The sequence below is a fragment of the Silurus aristotelis genome, assembly GCF_946808225.1.
Source record: "Silurus aristotelis genome assembly, chromosome: 7".
In the NCBI taxonomy this organism is placed as follows: domain Eukaryota; kingdom Metazoa; phylum Chordata; class Actinopteri; order Siluriformes; family Siluridae; genus Silurus; species Silurus aristotelis.
The window spans coordinates 32,030,678-32,053,542 of record NC_139580.1 but is presented as its reverse complement, the minus strand read 5'-3'; the positions used below and the strand labels follow the sequence as shown (position 1 = coordinate 32,053,542).

Sequence of the window (22,865 nt, the reverse complement as noted above, 5' to 3'; positions counted from 1 at the left end):
TACTGCCGACATTTTGATTTTCGTTTATCTCGATCATCGGTTACCTCGATGCTTTTTGGCGACCCCCTAGGACATCGACATAACCGGGTTCCACTGTATATATATAATATGGAGATAGTATTTAATACCACTGCATTCTAATAATAAATGGGATTCTGTTTCAAGAGTTCCACATTTTTCACAATTTCTATTTTTGTGTGTTTCTATCTTGTATAAATTTGGGTTTAGTGTTTTGTGTGGCCGATTCATAATCTTGTCATAATCACATCCTTTTCCCTGATTTGATCACATGTTCTTTCCACCCCTACATTTCTTTGTATTGCAGATACTGTAGGTTTCTTCCTTTTGTTTCTGTGTCCCAAATGTTCTGCATCTTTTCTCTCTGCTGTACTCATACACACCCTAATGTTCAGATCTGCTTCCTTTAGTGCCTCGTTTACCAACTTCTCCACCACCTCATTCCCCAATATTCCCACATAATCAATGATAAAGGATCCAGTGGATCCCGCATTCCGCACTGAATTCGGAAAGCTCATGTCTTCATGAACATGTATCTGCTCCACACTTCACCTCCGCTTAGAAAGCCATGATCTGCTCCTGTTTACGGGAAATCATCCTGAGCCATGACAACAACTCCAGGATCAGCTTGGAACAAGCAAACAATCCCGGTGTTCTCATGTCAGATCCTCCTCAATAAACTCAGAACATCATCAAATCCAACTGAGGAATTTGGGCTGAAACTGTTGTCCTCCATTTCGGCTGCTGTGCCGCAGTTTCCCTGCGGTCTTTCCACAAACTCCATTACATAGAAAACACAAACGCATTATTCCGATAGAAAGTCGTTTCTAGGAAAAACTCACCCACTTTTCTTCAGCACTGCTTGTTGTTGGACATGAATCTCACCGCTTCTGCCTGCTGTTCAACATCTTTGTGTTTTTTTCCTCAAAATGGAGTCGAGGCTGAGAAACACTTTCACTTTCGGAAAACCGAATCGACTCTTTGAATTGACTCTTTGCACCGACTCTTTGACGAGTTGGAAACGGAATTATTTTAATAGATATCTGTTAACCACAATCAGAGCAGTAAATGTCCACGCTGTTTTTAATTTTTTATGTATTTATTTTTTTCCTTGCTTACTTTCCCCAACACTTCCTGCTAGACTTTTAAGCCCTTGTACTTTATTTCCGTTTCCTTTGTCTGCTGGCGATGTCCCCCCCCTGTTTCCTTGTACTTACTTTAGTGACTCTTGTGCAATGATTTAAATGATACCACGTGGTCATGCAACATACTCGATTACAGTGGCCAGAGAACTGTGACGAAGCAGTGCAACTTTATTACACTTTAAAGGAAACATCTGGACTTTGAACATCTATTTTCTTACAACAAAATCCCTATAGAAACCAGAGCACAGCCTAAGAAGGACTAAGAAAAAAAAACATTGTATGGTGTCAATTTCACATCATGAATATTGTGTTAATAAAAAACATGACAAATGTGTATCATATAAGTATAAACATCTCATCTCATCTTCTCCCACTTATCCGAGGCCAGGTCGAGGGGGCAGTAGTCTAAGCAGAGATGCCCAGACTTCCCTCTCCCTAGACACTTCTTCCAGCTTTTCCGGGGGGACACCGAGGCGTTCCCAGGCCAGCTGGGAGACATAGTCTCTCCAGCGTGTCCTAGGTCTTCCCCGGGGTCTCCTCCCAGTGGGACGCGCCCGGAACACCTTCCCGGAAGGCGTCCAGGAGGCATCCGGAACAGATGCTCGAGCCACCTCAGCTGACCCCTCTCGATGTGGAGGAGCAGCGGCTCTACTCTGAGCTCCTCCCGAGTGACCGAGCTTCTCACCCTATCTCTAAGGGATCGCCCAGCCACCCTGCGGAGAAAGCTCATTTCGGCCGCCTGTATCCGGGATCTTGTCCTTTCGGTCATGACCCAGAGCTCATGACCATAGGCAAGGGTAGGAACGTAGATTGACCGGTAAATCGAGAGTTTCGCCTTCCGGCTCAGCTCTTTCTTCACCACGACAGACCGGTACATCGACTGCATTACTGCAGAAGCTGCACCGATCCGTCTGTCAAACTCCCGTTCCATCCTTCCCTTACTCGTGAACAAAACCCCAAGATACTTAAACTCCTCCACTTGAGGCAGGAACTCTCCACCAACCTGAAGTGGGCAAGCCACCCTTTTCCGACTGAGGACCATGGCCTCGGATTTGGAGGTGCTGATTCTCATCCCAGCCGCTTCACACTCGGCTGCAAACCGTCCCAGTGACTGCCAAAGATCTTGGTTTGATGAAGCCAACATGACAACATCATCTGCAAAGAGCAGAGACGAAATCGCGTTGTCACCAAACCGGACACCCTCCGGCCCCTGGCTGCGCCTAGAAATTCTGTCCATAAAAATTATGAACAGAACCGGTGACAAAGGGCAGCCCTGCCGGAGTCCAACATGCACCGAGAACAAGTCTGACTTACTGCCGGCAATGCGAACCAAGCTCCTGCTTTGGTCGTACAGGGACCGGACAGCCCTTAGTAAAATGGAAGACGTGACGGCGGGATTGAGGAGATCCTCGAAGTATTCCTTTCACCGTCCAAGGACCTCCCCAGGTGAGGTCAACAGCTCCCCACCTCTACTGTAAACAGCATTGGTAGGGCACTGCTCCCTTCTCCTGAGGCGCCGGACGGTTTGCCAGAATCTCTTCGAGGCCAGCCGATAGTCCTTCTCCATGGCCTCACTGAACTCCTCCCAGGCCCGAGTTTTTGCCTCCAAAACCACCCGGGCTGCAGTTCGCTTGGCCTGCCAGTACCCGTCGGCTGCTTCAGGAGTCCCACAAGCCAACCAGGCCCGATAGGACTCCTTCTTCAGCTTACTTCCGGTGTCCACCACCGGGTTCGGGGATTGCCGCCTCGACAGACACCGGAGACTTTACAGCCAAAGCTCCGAGCGGCCGCTTCGACAATGGAGGTGGAGAACATGGTCCACTCGGACTCAATATCTCCAGCCTCCCTCAGGATCCGGTCGAAGCTCTGCCGGAGGTGGGAGTTGAAGATCTCTCTGACAGGAGACTCGGCCAAACGTTCCCAGCAGACCCTCACAGTACGCTTGGGTCTGCCAAGTCTGTTCAGCTTCCTCCCCCGCCATCGGATCCAACTCACCACCAGGTGGTGATCAGTTGACAGCTCCGCCCCTCTCTTTACCCGAGTGTCCAAGACATACGGCCGCAGGTCAGATGAAACGACCACAAAGTCGATCATCGACCTACGGCCTAGGGTGTCCTGGTGCCACGTGTACTGATGGACACCCTTATGCTTGAACATGGTGTTCGTTATGGAGAAACTGTAACTACCACAGAAGTCCAATAACTGAACACCGCTCGGGTTCAGATCAGGGGGGCCGTTCCCCCCAATCACGCCCCTCCAGGTGTCACTGTCGCTGCCCACGTGGGCATTGAAGTCTCCCAGTAGAACGACGGAGTCCCCAGTCGGAGCACTTTCCAGCACCCCTCCCAGAGACCCCAAGAAGGCCGGGTACTCTACACTGCCGTTTGGCCCGTAGGCACACACGACAATGAGAGACCTATCCCCGACCCGTAGGCGCAGGGAAACGACCCTCTCATTCACCGGGGTAAACTCCAACACATGGCGGCTGAGCTGGGGGGCTATAAGCAAACCCACACCAGCCCGCCGCCTTTCACCATGGGCAACTCCAGAGTGGTGAAGAGTCCATCCTCTCTCAAAGAGTGTGGTGCCAGAGCCCAAGCCGTGGCCAGAGGTGATCCCGACTATCTCTATTTGGAACCTTTCAACCTCACGCACAATCTCAGGCTCCTTCCCCGCCAGCGAGGTGACATTCCACGTCCCTAGAGCTAGCTTCCGTGTCCAGGGATCGGGTTGTCGAGGCCCCCGCCTTCGACTGCCGCCCGATCCTCTTCGCACCGGCCCCTTACGGTCCCTCCTGCAGGTAGTGAGCCCACGGGAAGGCGGCCCCACTTCGCTCCTTCAGGCTGAGCCCGGCCGGACCCCGTGGGGAAAGGCCCGGCCACCAGGCGCTCGCATACGAGCCCCAACCCTGGGCCTGGCTCCAGGGTGAGGCCCCGGCTGCGCCATACCGGGCGACGTCACGGTCCTTGATCTGTTCTGTCTCATAAGGGGTTTTTTGAACCGCTCTTAGTCTGACCCGTCGCCTAGGACCTGTTTGCCTTGGGAGACCCTACCAGGGGCATATAGCCCCGGACAACATAGCTCCTAGGGTCATTCGGGTACTCAAACCCCTCCACCACGTTAAGGTGGCAGTTCAAGGAGGGGAGTTCAAGGAGATTTAAAGATTGGTTTAAAGATTTCACCAGTTCACAAAAAAAAAAAAAACCCCAGAATATTTATTTTTAAACATAAATATCAGACCTTCACAGTCGAGGAGTCTGACCAAAAGAGGTTTGAGAGCTTTGAAGAGGTTTAAAGAGGTTTTCCAAATCAGTTGCTGTCAGCTTCTTCTCAGTGTGGGAAAGAAAGAAGGCAAAACACAAAGTTCAGAGTGGCAAGTCCATCTTTAAATCTGTCAAAGCAGTCAGAATTTAGGTTCTTATTAATAGGCTTGTATATAAAAAACATACAAGCCTATTAATAAGAACCTAAATTCTGACTGCTTTGACAGATTTAAAGATGGACTTGCCACTCTGAACTTTGTGTTTTGCCTCCTTTCTTTCCCATGCAATAAACAGTCAATTGTTTACTGAAAAGCTGTAAAAACCAGGGCAATTTAAGCATTATATACAGTATGTATGTCTTGAAAGCAAACATATAGTGGTATTTATATGTATATTTATTGTGGTGATTTTTACCTTTTTATAACAGTATGGTTTCTGTCAACCACATACCACCTGAAATATTCTTCAAGAATGGTATGTTTTTCCTTAATGTTCGACACGTGGAAAAACCCAGCAGTCTTTAGCAGGGTGCTATTTTTTTATTTATTTTTTTTATAATATCTTGTAGCTGCATTCTGAATCTAAGAAGATAAGCAACAAAAGTCATTTGGTTAACAAATTATCCCTTCTTGAAATATTCTAGTTAAATAATTAAACTAAAGCCACAACAAAAACTGAAAATGAGTTTGTTACACGTGACTTTTCAGGAAATGGTTTCTGCTTCTAAAGCACTTTTTTGATCAATGGTAAGAGCCAGATGTGCAATAATGTCAGGAGCTGTTAAACTGCTTTATTCCATAAAGTGTGGAAACAGTGAGTTTTAAAACAATGTAATCAGTATTTTATATTTTCCATTAAACATACTTTCACAGCTTACTCTATTGGTTCTGGGAGGTGAAGACAGTGTGCTGTAGTTTCAAGCTCATCATCCTCTTCAGTAATCACAGGTGCAGAAATGTCCATGTATTCTCCAGCAATAAGCAGGCAGCAGCAACAAATACACAAACATACAAATTCCCTTTTTTAACTACATAAAGAAAAGATTTAATAAACCAAACAAACCTGTAACAGATGTAATCAGACATTTAATAGAACTTAAGAGTTGAAAGTATTTATTTGTTCTGCTTTTATAGTGAGCATGAACCATGACAAGATTAAAAACATCTTACATTTTATTATCCACACCATTTTTTAGGTGTGCTTGTATGCCAAGGTATTAATGGCTGAAAGAAAAATATAATCAGTTTATACAGACAAACATTTTTCAACAATAGAAAATCAATTGTATTTATTAATATCACCAGTGTGTCAGTCAGGTTAGATCTCTCAGGATTTTGTGTCCTTATGAGAACTTCTGTGTCTGATTCTAAACTGACTTCCTGTTCTCCTAGACACAGAACAAAACCATGTTATTACCCGAAACATAAACAATACTTTCATTCTGGCAAACTAACCTTCAAAGTCCTTCCTTCTGCAAATCAACAAATGTATCCTTGCATAAGGTTTTCCAGTTTCTGCTTTATAGTCCTTCAGTGTAAAGTGCCTCGGGGTCCCTTTACACCTCAGTGATGTGGAAGAGTTACTGCCAGCAGCTGAATCTCCTACTGATGATTTAGAAGAGGGTGTTCAATTTGGTAAGATGTTTAAGATAATTTTATACTTTAAATATTAATTAGAAATATTATTAAAGAAATTATCTAAGGGTCTTAAAGGAGACGTTTACTTCCAGACCAAAGATTTACAGATAATGTAATCACCCTCTTGTCATCCAAGATGTTCGTGTCTTTCTTTCTTCAGTCGTAACAAAATCGTTTTTTGAGGAAGACATTTCAGAATTTCTGCTCAGATAGTGGACTTCTTTGGTGACTTTAAACTTCCAAAATGCAGCCTCAAAAGGCTCTAAACGATCCCACCCGAGGAAGAAGAGTCTTTTAGCTAGCGAAACGATCGGTCCTTTTCTAAAATAATTGACAATTTCTATACTTTTTAACCTCAAAAGCTTTTCTAACTGTGCGACAACTATTTCAAGACAGTTAGGGTATGTAGAAAAGTCCCATCTCTTTTCTTCTCCAACTTCAAGTTCGGCACCGTTTTATCTGTTTTTTGTAAAAGCCGTTTGATCTTCTTTGCACATTCCTTTTATAAACACTGTGTCGGTACTTCTGCAGCGATGTAGGATCATTTTGAAGTTGAAGGAGAAAATGAGTTGGGAGTTTTTCTACATACACTAACTGTCTTAAACTGGAATACACATAGTTGATGCAGAGCAAGACAAGATGAGAATTTGCGGTTAAAGGCACATAAATTGTCAGAAATTCTAAAATGTTTTCCTCAAAAAACTTTTTCGTTACGACCGAAGAAAGAAAGACATGAACATCTCGGATGACAAGAGGATGAGTAAATTCTCTGTAAATCTTGTTCTGGATGTGAACTTCTACTTTAAGGGTGAAAGATTTAGTCCCCATACATTTTAATGTTCATGTGTTTATACAGGTTGGAATAGTAAACATTCTTCTCTAATACTTGCATCTGATCCCACCTTCTGCCCAAGCCGGGAAAAGATCAAGAAAGGTGTCAAGCAGAGAAGAACCTTGTTGTCTTTAAGAAGGTTTGTTTGTTTTTTTCTGTTTTACATTTAACATATCGGTGATGGTTCTCTTCAATTTGCTTGGTTTTCTCAGAGTGGAACAAACATTGTGGAGCATTTGTAAGAAATCACAGCTATTGCTAAGCCCTACCTCCTGGCTGTGGGACCTCAAAATTCAGTTCACCAGTACTTCATTTTTCTTGATCAGAATGCCATTCCATGCAAGTCAGCCTCTGCTCTTGGTGCCTTTGACGAGTTGTTTAAGGCACACTTTGTTTTTGGCTCCTCTTAAAACATTATGCTACACAACATGTACACTTTCCTTCAGACCACTGTGTACAACATAGATGTTGGCAAAGTGAAAGAGTTCTCGTGTTGCTGAGGTCAGAGCAAGGCTGCTTAGCTTAGTGTCTTAAGTTTCTCTGCCCTCATGAAGTGTTTTGTTCGAGTTACTTGGTACAAAATTGCTTCTTAGGCACTTCAGATTAGTTCATGGTTTTGTTCCTGGAAAGACTCTTCACCTTAAATGTGTAGAGACACGGTGTAGTTCTGTGTTTGGTACTTTTACACGTTTTAGAAAACATTTGAAAATAAAACATACTGAGCAAAGTGACCAGAATTTTGACACCACTGACACCCGTGAGACTGCTGAGGCAGAAGGACAAATTAGTGCTCAAGCATTTGATCAGATGTTAAAGAGGTGGCCACAACATCTGTATTGTTAAAGTCAAATAAGAGCACTTTGGATATGTGTGCGTCTGCTGTTACACAACTAAAAGTTGCTGGGTTAAGAGTCAGTCTACTATAAGTGGCTTTGTTTCATCTGTGGAGGAAGTTGTTGAGATTCAGAGTCAGGCCCAGGATGCTGCTTTGCTCTGTCTCCACATGGCATTGCTACTAAAAGGAAAATGAAAAGTTCAATTGAACATTCGAAAAATCTGTTTACTTTGTACAAAAGTAAAAAAACAAAACAAAAGAGACTTTTTTCAGAGAAATGGGGAACTGATGAACCAACCGAAACAGTGCTCAGCACAAGATTTGATCGCAGGAGAAATAAAACCACTGGAACATTTGATCAAGTTGTTGTAACAGATAAATTTGCTTATATTTCCCTTTTAGAAACACTAAATTCATCTTGTTGATTTGTTTAAACCCAGGCATGTTCTAAAGGAAGGCGTTTATATTGACTTAAGTGATGCGACACATTTTAAAAGTAATCCTTTATTTTACGCTGAAAAAGATGCCTTATAAATTCAGTTATTTTATGTCGATTTTGAGACGGCTAATCCTTTGGGTTCCAAAAAAGGTATACACAAATTGGGTGCTATATATTGTACATTAAGGAATTTCCCCCCTATTTTAAACTCATCATTGGATAATATTCATTTATGTGCCCTCTTTCATGCACAGGATATTAGACAGTATGGTTTTAATTCTATAATCGAGCCTCTAGTAAATGATCTAAAAGTGCTTGAGATTGAGGGGGTTAAGAATCCAGTATCTGGAAGTTGTGTTTGGGTACAATTGTACAAATCACAGGGGATAATCTGGGCTTACGCAGCTTATTAGGGTTTGTGGAGTCATTTTGGGCTCAAAGTTGGGCTCAAAAGAAGATAACCTTGAGGCTGTACTAAGAACAACTGAGCTGCATGCTCTGCACTGTGAAAGGTTTTTAGAAGGTTTTAGAATGTTTTAAAAAACATTTTAGAAGGTGTCGCTCAGCTGGAGGTAAAACTTGTTCTGCAGTACATACAGCATCATGTTTTGAGTGCTGATGATCTTGCTGGTAGAATACATGCTTTTGATTATGGATACAATCAGCAGAGGAACCGTCCTCCAATGGTCAAATTGTTTGGTGGAAGCAATGATTTGGGTTTAACTGCCACCCAGTCATGGTGCTTGTTGTGCAACATGCCTCTGTTATTTAGTGATTTAGTGCAGAGATGATAAACACTGGTATCTTTTGCTTTTACTTCTGCAGATTGTTAACATCAGATTTTCACCAGCTCTAACTGAAGGCATGACCATTTATCTTAAACATTTAATCATTGAACATCACCAGCTATTTGAAAGCATCACATAATGATACATTACCCACAGTGTAGAAGAAACATTCTACCAATTCTGCACATGTGGTGTGTGTGTTATGAAGCTAAACACAAATTTTTTCAAACACAATTAAAAAGCTTCAAAAACATCATCATAACGCTAGCCAGAAAGCACCAGAGTTGTATAGCAATGCACTGGGGGTCTTTTAGCCAGTACAGATTGACTCTTGGTCCAGGGAAGATGGTGGAACTCAGTGAACTTTAAGGTGGCATTGACATGGCTTCCAAACTAGGAGTGGAAATATCAGAAGTTGTCTATTGTGTAAAGTGGATCAAACATCATGGTACAGAGCATCACCCTGACTTTATTATCTGTACAGAAGTAGCATGTGAGATGCCAGTGTTTTATAATATCAGGATTATTGCTGGAAAAATGTGCTGTTATGTGGAAGACTGATGGAAACACACTGTTTTGATGACCATTAGCATGCATTTCCAGTCAGACTGAGTTTTAAAAGTGAATGTTAACGAGCTGCGTTATTTCAAACAATTTATGTTCAAATGAAATATGGAACAACAGATTCTGTACTGCATATAGTGCACTATTGTTATTTTATGCTGATGTGATGTTTTTTTGTGCATGTTTTTAAGCCTGACATTGTTATAATAATTGTTTTAAATGGTACATTGATGAAGTTGTTTTCTGTTCTGTTCTATTCCATGTATTCAATGTTCAAAATAAAAAAACCTCTGAGTTGAATTTGCATTGTAGCAGAGAAAATTACTCAAACCACAGAGTGAAATATTGACACTTACTGGAGTTATTTGATCCCCAAATGAGTTTTAAATCTGTACTCACTGAGTGGGATTTTATTACTAATAAAAATGTAATAAAGTCTGCACAAGTGAAATATCAACAATAATTGGTGTTAATTTTCCCTTAGTGTTAAATTTTGCTAAAGTAGTAGGGCAGTCTAGGTACCGCCCTCGTAAACGTGACTGTCGCCTGAATGACTGGTGTGACAGCCTATTGGCTGCCGTTCCAGGCATATTTAAGACGTCGTCTATGCCACCTGAGCGTGCATGATCCAATCATTGTCGTTTATGTACCTGTTTGGCTAATGTTGCTGCTAGTGTTTATGCACTATTAAGTGTGTATCATGGTTTGTAGCCAGGTTGTGTTTAGGACTGGCGCGACTTTGCTGTTGGGTACAGGCTGCTTTCACTCCAGTCTGTGTATGTGCTGATGGAACACCTGCATATTTGCAGCTCGTTGATTTTGGATAAAACTGCGAGTAACTGAACCTGTGTGTTTAGCGAGCTACTTCTGGTGGGGGTAATTGCTCGCGAGCATTTCGTCACTGTGGACTGCAGGGCAAATAAGTTACTCCTTATACAACATTAAGACTGCACTGTTTGTCCTGCTGCTATTTTTTTATTTTATTACTCTGTGTCCATTTGTATTGGATTTGTCAGTTTTTGTTTCGTTGCCCCACGCTCATTTTGGGGGCTTAAAGGACGGCGTGGAAGAGCACTTAATATCTGGTACCTGGGAAGATTACGTTTTTGTACCGTGTTTAAATGTATTGATTTGAGTATTTATTGTATCTGTTTCCTCCTTGATTAATTTGTTGTTTTTTTTGTGATTTGATTTGAACCCTGATTTCATTTGTTTTTCATTTTTTCCCTTTAAATTTTGTTCTTTTCTTGAACCCTTTGTTGAGCCATTGTGACTAGGTTTATGAGCTTTTGGTTCAAACCTAGTGGAGTTCCTGCCTCTCTGAACCTTTGTGGCCAGAAATGGAACATACTTGTCATTTATGGTTTGAACGCGATCCAATGCAAATTGTTAAATTGTAGGTGTGTTTTGATTAATTGTGTTTTTATATTTTCTTGTTTTTGTTTATTTCAGGAGCTGAAGGCCTCCAGTGAGGAAAGCTAGCTGTTTTGACCCGGTGGTGCTTCTCTCACAGAGTGTTTTTGCCGTGACCATTGCATCTCCCTCACTGTGTTTGTGCGGAGCATACTTGAGTGAGTGGTGCGGTTAAGATCCTCACTGTGCAGCTAGCCACCCTACTGGTAAGCCTCAGCCTGAAAGTATTTTATTTCCTTTATTTCATTTCTGCCTGGTCAACAGTCTTCTATATTTTAACTAATTATTCTTATTGTGAAATAAAAGTATTTTTGTATTTATATATTCACGTCTCCTGTGTTTAGTGGAAACAAACCTGTGTGCTTTATTTTGGGTCTAAATTTCCCCGTTCATAGAAACGGGGTGGCGTTGTCTGCTTTTCGTTCTAGTTGTATACTAGTGTCAATACGTAGCAATCACCGCCCCGCCACACATACACAATGGGAAGCATATTTTATTGTACTACAGAATTTAAAATGACATAAGTTTGAAAAACTATTTTATTATTGAATTACTCATTTAAAGTAGTAAATAAAACATTAATGGTTAGCCAGTCTAGCTGGACGACGGCATCTGGAACTCTGTCACTGAGCCACGTCTTTGTAAAAACAATAACGCAACAGTCTCTAAACTCTCGCCACGTGGTCCTCTGGAGTCGGATGTAATCCAATTTATTGTCCAGGGAATAGAAGTTTGAAAGAAGAAAGGGCGAGAGAGCTGGCTAGCTAGGGTTAGCCTTTAGCTTAGCATGGTTACCTGCTTGCTTGCCATGCTTCTGCTTCCTCGAGCACCGCTCCAGACATCACCTCTCCCAGCCACTGGCATCAGGTGACACCAAGGACTGGGGGCCTGGTCTTTGTAGCAGTGGTCACAGCAAGACGCGGCCATGAAGGTTATTAAGTACTTCATCGTGCAGATTGGTTGTTGCATGATTTCTGTACTGTAACAAGCATCTGGTATTCGTATTGCAAGGAATCTGTTTTGGTGGCAGGGGCTTTGTGTACACAAAAAAATGTGAATAAAATACGTGTGTGTGTGTGTGTGTGTGTACACACACAAACACACACACACACACACACACACACACACACACACACACACACACACACACACACACACACTGTACATACAGTGGAACCTTGAAAGTTGCTGAACTTTCATTTAGAAATCTGATAGTTCTCGAGAAGCCACGAGTGGCTCGAAAAGTTCGGAGTAACGTTTCAAAACAGAATTTAAAATTACAGAAGTTTGAAAAACTATTTTATTATTGAATTACTCTTTTAAAGTAGTAAATAAAACATTAATGACAAGTAATGACTATTTTTGTTAAGTTTACAGCACATGTACAATTCCCCTTGACTCTTCCTATTTAAATCGATTTTAAATTGCGTAGGCAAAGGGTGAGTCAAAACTTAGGGTTGGGGTTAGGTTTAGTCTTTTAAGTAAAAGTGTGGGATTTGCATGTCTGTACTAACATTTTTAAAGCGCTTCAATTTTCTGCTTAGGAATTGCTGGCTGACTTGTGAAGCACCATCTTAGTTAAATTCTATTAGAGCTTCAAATGGCCAATAATTCAGCTCATTGTGTGGAACCAGAGCTGTGATGTGAATTTCATCTAGTTTTACAGTAACTGTTATCAGTAAAGCAGGGTCTAATAATGTCTGGAAGTGTTCTGAATGGGGATTTGCAGCACAAATCTTCATGCAGTCAAATGCAGATGCTATAGGAGTTAATAGTCTTTAATGATCCAGCAATAAGAGCTGGACGCCACAACGTAGAGACAAATCTGTGAAATATTTTCAATGACCAAACACCAGGTTACAAGGCAATACAGGTCACTTCAGACAGGTAACCTGAAGCTTCCTGCCACAACCTGAGCATTCTACAAAGCTGAGCTCTTGCGTAGGACAAACATGACTTCCCTTAAATGCTGTGCATGTAGAAGCAATTCAAACCCTTGTAACATTAATTACACCTCATTCATCTATATCATGTCAGCTAATTCTCAAACAAGCTTAAACACGTTTTGATCCCCCACAATATCGGGGACATCTCCCGTTTAAAATAGTCATGTTAGGTGATTCTAAATTCTTTCTCAGCTCCTCTAAATGCTTCTCTTCCTTCTCATCCTCACCTTCCACTATGACCATGCCACCACACCTCTACCTGCACACACAATGTTAGCAGCTCGTGTGACAAGGGGACGACTGGAAAAGGAGCCTGGTTTAGACTCTGAATAGCATTTTTATTTATTTTATTTTTATATAGCCTGAAGACTTTTGTCTTGTTTAAGGTAATGGATGGCATTTTCTATAGCTTTTAGAGGATTGTGTTTGATTCTGTCTACATTTTTATTTACAGTTCAAATTATTTTGTACATCTACGTGAAAGGAGACTCCAAGAATTGAATTTTTCACATGAAATCAGTCCTGGAGCAAGCCAGAAAAGTAATGGGTTAAAAGCCACATGACTCATGAGTTTATATTTTAAATTGAATGAGTTGTTTTTTTCAGTGTGTGGTCTCATTTGTTTTGTAACACTATATTCTACCAGCCATGTTTGTTTTTTTACCAGCAAGATGCTGTTTTTATGCAAAAGTTATTCCATAATATATACACACAAACACCAGCCGAAGTTTTGTGTAAACAAAAGAATAAACATCTAAATTACAGCACTTTTGTTTGGTTGGAGCAAAAATGCTTTACGGCATGTTGTTCAGTGGAGCCTCATCTTTCCTAATAAACCAGATTTGCGGCAGTGGATGTGTTTATTATTACAATAGTAATGTAAGTACTGCATTTTAGTATGCATGTTGTTTGTGTGTACTGCTTATACACATTCAGCAAATACATTAGTTATAGGTTTTCCATTGAAAAACAGTGATCTGAAATCACTGCTTGAGATTTAGAATGATGTACAGTGAGTGATGTTACTCTTCTCCACTTTTAATTACATTTATTGCTAAACATTAACACCTGAGAACAAATCCTTCTCAGTCCAAACTTTTATCCTGGGTGTAAAATATACTCAAAGAAGAAAGCTGTGTCAGCTCTTAAACTTTGTTGTGGGTCAGGCAAACATGGGCATCTACAACAGCGGAAAATATAAAATAGAACAAAGAGGCAGCAATGATGAAGTCCAGGCTGCTAGTGGACTTTAACTTTTCAAGAAAATTGACAACTTGATGATGTTTGAGAAAATCTGGTGCAATAAAAATGCAATCTGCTCTGTTTTTAAAGATGAACTGCATTTTGCTCAGAGCATGTCTTAAAAACATCATGTAAATTTGTCTTTTTCCGTTTTTACACGTCTTTTAATTTTTTTATGTATTCGTTTACGTGATGCATTGACTCAAATTAAACCTTTTATCAGTCACTGTTACAAACCTTGAGCATTCATAATAAAAGTCTTTTTAAAAATCGAAATCTCTCTCTGTCCTTCACATTAATAATTCATATTTGATTAATCACGAATGTTCACAAAAGGATCACAAAAGGACCTATAATAAAGGTATTTGGTGTGTTTAGTTGGCAGTGTTCACATTCTGCATCACAATCCAGCCAGGATTTTAATTATTTTGGTTAAAAAGCACATCTTTAGGAGAATGTGAAGCTGAAGATAAATTAAAAGGAACAAGTGATGTGATGAAATTATATAAAAATGTTTTACATTTGCATTAAAAATTCCACTGATTGGTTTAAATTGAACCCCACACACAGGAACTGATCAGACAATTGATTTTATTAAAAACAGCTGCACAATGTACACTGTATGGTCAAATGTATTGGTACACCTAACTTTTCCAACTGTATGTAATTCTGCCCAAACTGTTCCCACAAAGTTGGAAGCATTTAGTTTAATCAAACACACACACACACACGCCTAAGTCCTCTTGCTGGTGGTGCTTGGCACGTTACAGAGTAGTAGACCTCACAAACTGGGAGGGTGAAAAGCCCAGCCACGAAAAACATGACATGTGGTAACATGCATGCTAAAACCCTGATGACACCCAACATGTGGGCCGCATGCCAAAAAATACATGTTGATATACATGTAATTGGACTAATCTGGGTGTCAAGAGAGGTTAGAAACTAACATTCTTGATAACATGCATGGACTGGACAGTCAGGGTTAAAAGGAGTGCGGGTCTAGTAGCACAAAGCAACGAAGAGCCCACAACTAAGACCGCATGAGCCACCGAGGTCTGGGTAACATCAAGCGGTAGTACCTGACAAAGGTATGTGGAGAGGACCAGCTTGCAGTGGCACAAATGTCACCCCTCTAAACAGAGCCCAAGAAGCAGCCAAGCCTTTACTGGAGTGAGCTCTGAGGCCACCTGGAGGCTGCACTCACTTAGATTCATACGCCATGGACATAGCTTCCACAAGCCAATGAGAGAGGCGTTGCTTAGAGATGGGATTCCCCGTGTTCAGGGGGCCCAAGAAACGAAGAGCTGGTCGCTCCTTCTAAAGGGGGTAGTCGTGTCCATGAGGATGGTAGATCTCCCCGTTCCCTTGGGCCAGGAGGTCTGTGCCCAATGGGATGGTCAATGGCTCTGAATACAGAAGAGGGATTATCTCTGCTAGCCATGGTGCCTTGGGCCACCTGTGTGCTATGAGGATCAGAGACAAGAAATGGCTTTATAACCTTTTCCAGACTGATAGATCTCAATTACTTTCGTTCTCATTTGTTTCTGAATTACTTTGGATCTCTGCATGATGTTTAGCTTTTGAAGATCTTTTGTTCTAATTCACTTTGTCAGGCAGGTCCTATTTAAGAGATTTCTTGATTGCGAACAGGTCTGGCAGTATTCAGGCCTTGGTGTGGCGAGAGAAATTGAACTCAGGTGTGATCAGTTTTAAAAACATTTTTCACACAGGACCATGTAGATTTTGTTTTTCCTCAATAATAAAAACCTTCATTTAAAAACTGCATGTTGTGTTCACTTGTTATCTTTTACTAATATTTAAATCGGTTTGATGATCTAAAACATTAAAGTGTGACAGACATGCACACTACTGTATGGCTAGAAAACAGAACCAGTTCTGAGGATAGTCTGGTTGACACTTTTGTGGCAGCTTCATTTGTAAAACACTACTTCCCATGAGAGAAATGAAAGGGACCAACAGTTTGATATGGACATTAATGCTCCCAATGATGTAAGTGGTGAGCAATCAGATGTCTGCCCAGAAAATGCTGATGCAGCACAGTTTCTAAAAAATTGTTGGCCCTGTTTTACCTTAACCTGCAAGCTAAGTTGTTGCTCCCATCCTCTGTTTTTCTGGCTGATATCATGTATTTCTTAAAAAATCCTCAACAATTGCCAGTCACATTTACTTTTCACATTAAAAGAAAACTTGGTTGCACTCAGGGTGCCAGAGGCTGACATAAGCACAGTAATTAATGCTGAAAACTGAAGATCTCTTGAGAGCTTGCCACACCAAGACATGAAAACTGTTTTCAAAAATGGCTTTAATCATGTTGAACCAGTTCCCATTTGCTTGGGACAAAATGAGGCAGGCAGAGTATTTTGCTCAGTATGTCCCAACCAAACAAACAATAGAATCTCTCTTCCAGTGTCAGTGAGTGAGGGAGCAGTACAAGCATGTACACTGTAATGTTCCATCTGAGGATGTTCTTCAAGATGTTTAGGATGGCACTAATATTAGGGAGAATGTCATGTTCAAGACAGAGGTCTCATCACTTGATTTTATTTTATATCAGGATGCATTTAAAGTAGTAAATCCTCTTGGCTCTGACAAGAGAACACAAGATGCTTGCAGTGTATCTTACACTTGCAGACATTTTGGCCTCAAAACAGGTCAAACACTGATCATATGCAGCTTGTTCTTCTTTGTAAAGAACCGGATTTCAAATATTTTGGTTAAGATTTAGTCATGGTCTCCCTCGTCAAAGATCTAAAAAAAAATCAGTGGCATTGACCTGCCTGATGGAACAGTACACTCAAAAAAATGAATTCTGCTGCTTGTTAAATTTAAATGTAACATAGATTCTGTACAATATCATTTTATGTTTACTAAATGAACGTGAATAATTCATGTAGGATTTTCTATAAGGTCAACTACTTAGCTTTTAATAGATTCACTCATCTCAAAATAACAACACAATCAAACTCTCACACACTTCCGAGAAAATCACAGCTGATATCGCGAGATTTAAGCAAAGCCTGGCTTCGTGAACTCACCTGTTTTTGAGCAGATAAGAGCAAATCATTTGTTATACACTTTTAAAATGAATTAAAATCACTTTTAACAACAACTTTTTTGTTGATAGTATACCGAATGTAACGTTTTTTGTTGTCAATCGACGAGATGTAATGTTTCAGGTTAGGAGAAAGCTAGCGAATTACTGTACAGGTAACGATTAGCATGCTGGACTTTACTGTAGGTAATGTCGTTAGAAGTTAAATTTCCTAACATAATGAGTTCACTAGTTAAACAAATACACTCATTTAATTAACCACCCTGTTTAATTTCCACATGTTTTAAATGAAGCTCTTCATTGTTTTGCTAATAACAGGGCAGTAGTCAGATTAGCATTAGTAGTCAGCAGTGTTGGGGAACGTTACTTTTAAAAGTAACGCATTACAATATTGAGTTTCTCCCCAAAAAAGTAACTAATTACGTTACTCAGTTACTTTTTATGGAAATTAATGCGTTATATTACTTTTGCGTTACTTTTGCGTTACTTGTATCTCTTTCACGCCTTACAGGTGTAACAGGTGTAATATAGATCATTACCATTAAGAAATCAGTTCTATTAGAGCAAAAGACGTGTGTGGGCTGCACACCGGTGATGTGGAGGGAGAACATACCTTTCACTGTCATCTCATAAAACATTGTGCAATTCCGTAAATATCACCTCGTCCTCGTCTTCATCATTCTTCATCATCAGCTTTATCAACATTCTGAACGCTTTTACAAAGTTCACGCTTTTATCAGTGACCGTGGCAGTTTATCCTCTCTCTCTCTCTCTCTCTCTCTCTCTCTCTCTCTCTCTCTCTCTCTCTCTCTCTCTCTCTCTCTCTCTGTCTCTCTCTCTCTCCCTCTCTCTCTCTCTCTCTCTCTCTCTCTCTCTCTCTCTCTCTCTCTCTCTGTCTCTGTCTTTCTCTCTCTCTCTCTCTCTCTCTCTCTCTCTCTCTCTCTCTCTCTCTCTCTCTCTCTCTCTGTCTTTCTCTCTCTCTCTCTTTCTCTCTCTCTCTCTCTCTCTCTCTCTCTCTCTCTCTCTCTCTCTCTCTTTCTCTGTCTCTGTCTTTCTCTCTCTCCCTCTCTCTCTCTCTCTCTCTCTCTCTCTCTCTCTCCCTCTCTCTCTCTCTCTCTCTCTCTCTCTCTGTCTCTGTCTTTCTCTCTCTCTCTCTCTCTCTCTCTCTCTCCCTCTCTCTCTCTCTCTCTCTCTCTCTCTGTCTCTGTCTTTCTCTCTCTCTCTCTCTCTCTCTCTCTCTCTCTCTCTCTCTCTCTCTCTCTCTCTGTCTCTCTCTCTCTCTCTCTCTCTCCCTCTCTCTCTCTCTCTCTCTCTCTGCTGCGATGGCATCGTACATGTGTCTCCCACGGAGAACGTTTATTCTGAGCAGTCAGTAGATCTGCAGTGGTGAAAAGTCGGCAAAAGTTTTTTATATTTCTGTCTCCATTTCCATATATGCAACATTGCATAATGTTACATATATTCCACATTATACACACACACACACACACACACACACACACACACACACACACACACACACACACACACACACACACACATCTGTAGTGCTGTGCTTTGCATGCAGATGTTTTATTTTTTTGAAGTGGTATTATTTGCAGTTGACGAGAGCTTTTCACCAACACATAATCTACACTTCACCATTATTCCTTTCTCCTTTTCCTCCACTATTTCATAATAATAAGAACACTTCCATCACAGTGATGTAATCCCTAGTGTACCATCTCCGATTCTGACCAGCTTCTGTTCCCGCTGCTCGCACGTATGAGTGCGCGATTCTACGTGACTACGTTCATTTTTTTTTTTTTTTTATTATATTTTTATTTATTTTTCGTTAAAACAAAACAACAACAGAGCCGATCAGTCAACACTCACAGCATACACTCAAGCATATTAATAACCACAACATAACGCTAATACGGGAAAGTGACCATGGAAAGGCAAAGGGCAAATCAAAACAGGATGAAAACAACTACAGATGGGTAAACAAAACAAAACACAAAAAAGAAAAACATAAATCAGGGCTAGGGTCTCGCCTGCAGAGTAAGTAAATCCCACAAAGGGGCCCATATCCGCCAGAATACATCGGACTTATTCTGTAAGTCGTACGTAATTTTTTCCAAAGGGAGAAGATTAGCCATTTGTGCTAAACACATCTTTAAAGTCGGTACCTTTGGTGATGACCATAGAATAAGTATGCATTTCTTCGCCAGATAAGTAATTATATTTAACAAAGACTGCGAGTCAGTAGAGAAATCCAGTGATGTTTTGCAGTTCAGTAAATAAATAGTTGGAGACAAAATAAATTGTCTACCCAGCGTCTTCTGAACCAAATCATGTACCTCCTGCCAAAAAGGTTTGATGTTCTTACAGTCCCAAAATAAATGCATCAACGTTCCCATTTCAGATTTGCATTTAAAACACATCCGAGACACGTTTGGGTACATTTTGTGGAGGCGTACTGGGGTAAGATATATCCTGTATATAAATTTGAAGTTTTGTTCATGCACAGAGCTTGAGATTGATTTATGAAAAACCTCCTCTCGTATAGAGAGCCATTCGTCATCAGTAAATGACTGGCCCATATCCCTTTCCCAAACCTTCCTCAAAGGGTCCAAAGGAGAAGAGGTTTCCGATAACAGAGAATACAGATAAGTCAAGTCAAGTCAAGTCAAGTTTATTTGTATTGCGCTTTTCACAACAGACATTGTCTCAAAGCAGCTTTACAGAAAACAACAGTGAAGGTGAATGGTGTGCGTTTGTCCCTGATGAGCAGCCGTGGCGACAGTGGCAAGGAAAAACTCCCTTAGATGATATGAGGAAGAAACCTTGAGAGGAACACATCCTCATATGGGTGACATCAAGAGTTTGGTCATAAATCTTTCAACAATCCAGAAAAATTTGTGATCATCATAGATCCAGCATCAGCTTCTCCATGCCAGGGCCTTTAAACACTCTGCATCTACTTCTCCATGATCATCCATAGGTCCATAATCTTCACGAGGTGGGACGTGACTGGAGCTGGCCAAACCTCAGGATGCCTCGGGATGGGGAGAGAAAGAGAAGCAGTGGAGAGGAATTAGCGTAGCTGCTGTTCATGATATTAACAGCACAAGTTGATAATGTGCATGTGATCAGATGTTCTGGAGCACAAGGTTGTGATGTGATGTGTGTGATGTGTGTTATGTGTAGGCTTTGCTAAAAAGATATGTTTTTATTCTACACTTAAACTGGGAGAGTGTATCTGAACCCCGAACACTGTCAGGAAGACTATTCCAGAGTTTAGGAGCTAAATGTGAAAATGCTCTACCACCTTTAGTGGACTTTGCTATTCTAGGAACTACTAGAAGCCCAGAGTTTTGAGATCTCAGGGAGCGTGACGGATTGTAGCGTGTTAAGAGACTGGAGAGATACATGGGAGCCAAACCATTTAGTGCTTTATAAGTGAGTAGCAGTAGTTTGTAGTCTATTCGAAACTTAATAGGAAGCCAATGTAGGGACGATAAGATTGGGGTTATATGATCGTATTTTCTTGACCTAGTAAGAACTCTTGCTGCGGCATTCTGAACTAACTGAAGCTTGTTTATTAATGATGCAGGACATCCACCTAGTAATGCATTACAGTAGTCTATTCTAGAGGTCATAAACGCATGGACGAGCTTCTCTGCATCAGATATAGATAACATATTTCTTAGCTTAGAAATATTTCTAAGGTGAAAGAAGGCTGTTTTTGTTACTTAATTGATGTGATTTTTAAAAGATAAGTTGCTGTCTAAAATAACTCCCAGGTCTTTTACCGTTGAACTAGTAGTTACAGAACAACCGTCTAAATGCAGGCTAAGATGCTGGAGCTTCTGTGTACTATTTTTTGGGCCGATGAGCAAAATCTCCGTTTTATCAGAATTTAATAGCAGAAAGTTATGGGTCATCCAATCTCTTATTTCTTCAACACACTCAGTTATGCGAGCTAATTGAGCTGTATCGCCTGGTTTGGATGAAATATATAGCTGGGTATCATCAGCATAACAATGGAAGCTAATTCCATGCCTTCTAATAATATTTCCTAATGGAAGCATGTATATTGTAAAAAGCAGGGGTCCTAGAACTGACCCTTGTGGCACGCCATAATTTACTAGCATTATCCTGGATAGCTCTCCATTTAAATCTACGAAATGGTAACGATTGGACAGGTAGGATTTAAACCAGCTTAATGCCTGTCCCTGAATACCGATGTAATTCTGTAAGCGATCAAGGAGAAGATCATGATCTATAGTGTCGAACGCAGCACTAAGATCTAGTAAAACTAATAGGGAGATGTAGCCTTGGTCTGAAGCTAAAAACAGGTCGTTAGTGATTTTAACTAGAGCAGTTTCTGTGCTATGATGGGGCCTAAAACCTGACTGAAACTCTTCAAAGATATTGTTCTCCTGCAAGTGGTTACATAACTGGGCAGCGACAATCTTTTCTAAAATCTTAGACATAAATGGGAGATTTGAAATTGGTCTGTAATTCGATAGCGTGCTTGGATCCAGATTAGGTTTTTTAATGAGGGGCTTAATAACTGCTAACTTGAGGGATTTAGGGACATGACCTAACGATAGTGAGGAGTTAATAATATTTAAAAGAGGCTCACCAGCTGTATATAACACTTCCTTCAGTAGTTTAGTGGGAATTGGATCTAACTGACATGTTGTTGATTTAGCTTTCATAATAGCATCATACAGCTCTTCCTGTCCTATACATGTAAAACAGTGTAGTTGTGGAGTTGTAAGTACGATTGTGTCGGGAGATGCTGTCAGAGGTTGAACTGCCACAATTGTTTTTCTAATGTTATCTATTTTTTCAGTGAAGAAATTCATAAAGTCTTCACTACTAAACTGTGATGGAACACATTTTTCAGATCCCTGATTTGTTGTTAATTTAGCGACTGTACTGAAAAGGAACCTGGGATTGTTTTTGTTATTTTCTATGAGTTTGCTCAGGTGTTTAGCTCTAGCAGCTTTTAGCGCCTGTCTGTAGCTAAGCATACTGTCTTTATACGCAATTCTAAATACCTCCAATTTAGTTTTCCTCCATTTTCTCTCCAGATTACGTGTTGTTCTCTTTAGGGCATGCGTATGACTATTATACCAAGGTGCAGGTGCTTGTTCTCGAACCTTTTTTAACCGGATGGGGGCAACAGTGTCTAAAGTGCTAGTGAGGATAAGGTCTATGTTGTTCGCCATCTCATCAAGATGATCAGCAGTTATGGGTTTAATGTGAAACTGAGATAAATCAGGCAGGTTATTTATGAATCTGTCCTTAGTGGTTGGAATAATAGTCCTACCAAGTCGATACCGTGGTAAAACACGGTTAATCTGCTCTACCGGTAGTGTGTACAGTAGGAGATAATGGTCTGTGATGTCATCACTCTGGGGTAAAATATCGATATCAGTGACGTCTGCTCCGTGGGATATTATTAAGTCTAGTGTGTGGTTAAAACGGTGAGTTGGTCTGGTGACGTTTTGTTTAACTCCAAAAGAGTTTAGTAAATCGACAAATGATAATCCTAGGGCATCGTTTGCATCATCTACATGAATATTAAAATCTCCTACAAGCAGCACTTTATCAAAGCTGATCAAGAGGTCTGAGAGAAAACAAGCAAACTCATGAAGAAAATCAGCGTAGGGC

General features: G+C 40.9%; 2 long non-coding RNA genes across 2 annotated transcripts; both read right to left on the bottom strand.

The window, feature by feature from the left end:
* Nucleotides 1-208: 208 nt before the first annotated feature.
* On the bottom strand, nucleotides 209-1,487 carry LOC310729273. The gene is made up of 2 exons (XR_014534528.1): nucleotides 571-1,487; nucleotides 209-418 (listed from the first exon to the last, which is right to left on the bottom strand). It is a non-coding gene; the product is annotated as an uncharacterized lncRNA (long non-coding RNA).
* Nucleotides 1,488-4,468: 2,981 nt separating this feature from the next.
* Nucleotides 4,469-6,217, bottom strand: LOC310728807. The gene is made up of 3 exons (XR_014534350.1): nucleotides 5,881-6,217; nucleotides 4,841-5,813; nucleotides 4,469-4,554 (listed from the first exon to the last, which is right to left on the bottom strand). It is a non-coding gene; the product is annotated as an uncharacterized lncRNA (long non-coding RNA).
* Nucleotides 6,218-22,865: the final 16,648 nt, after the last annotated feature.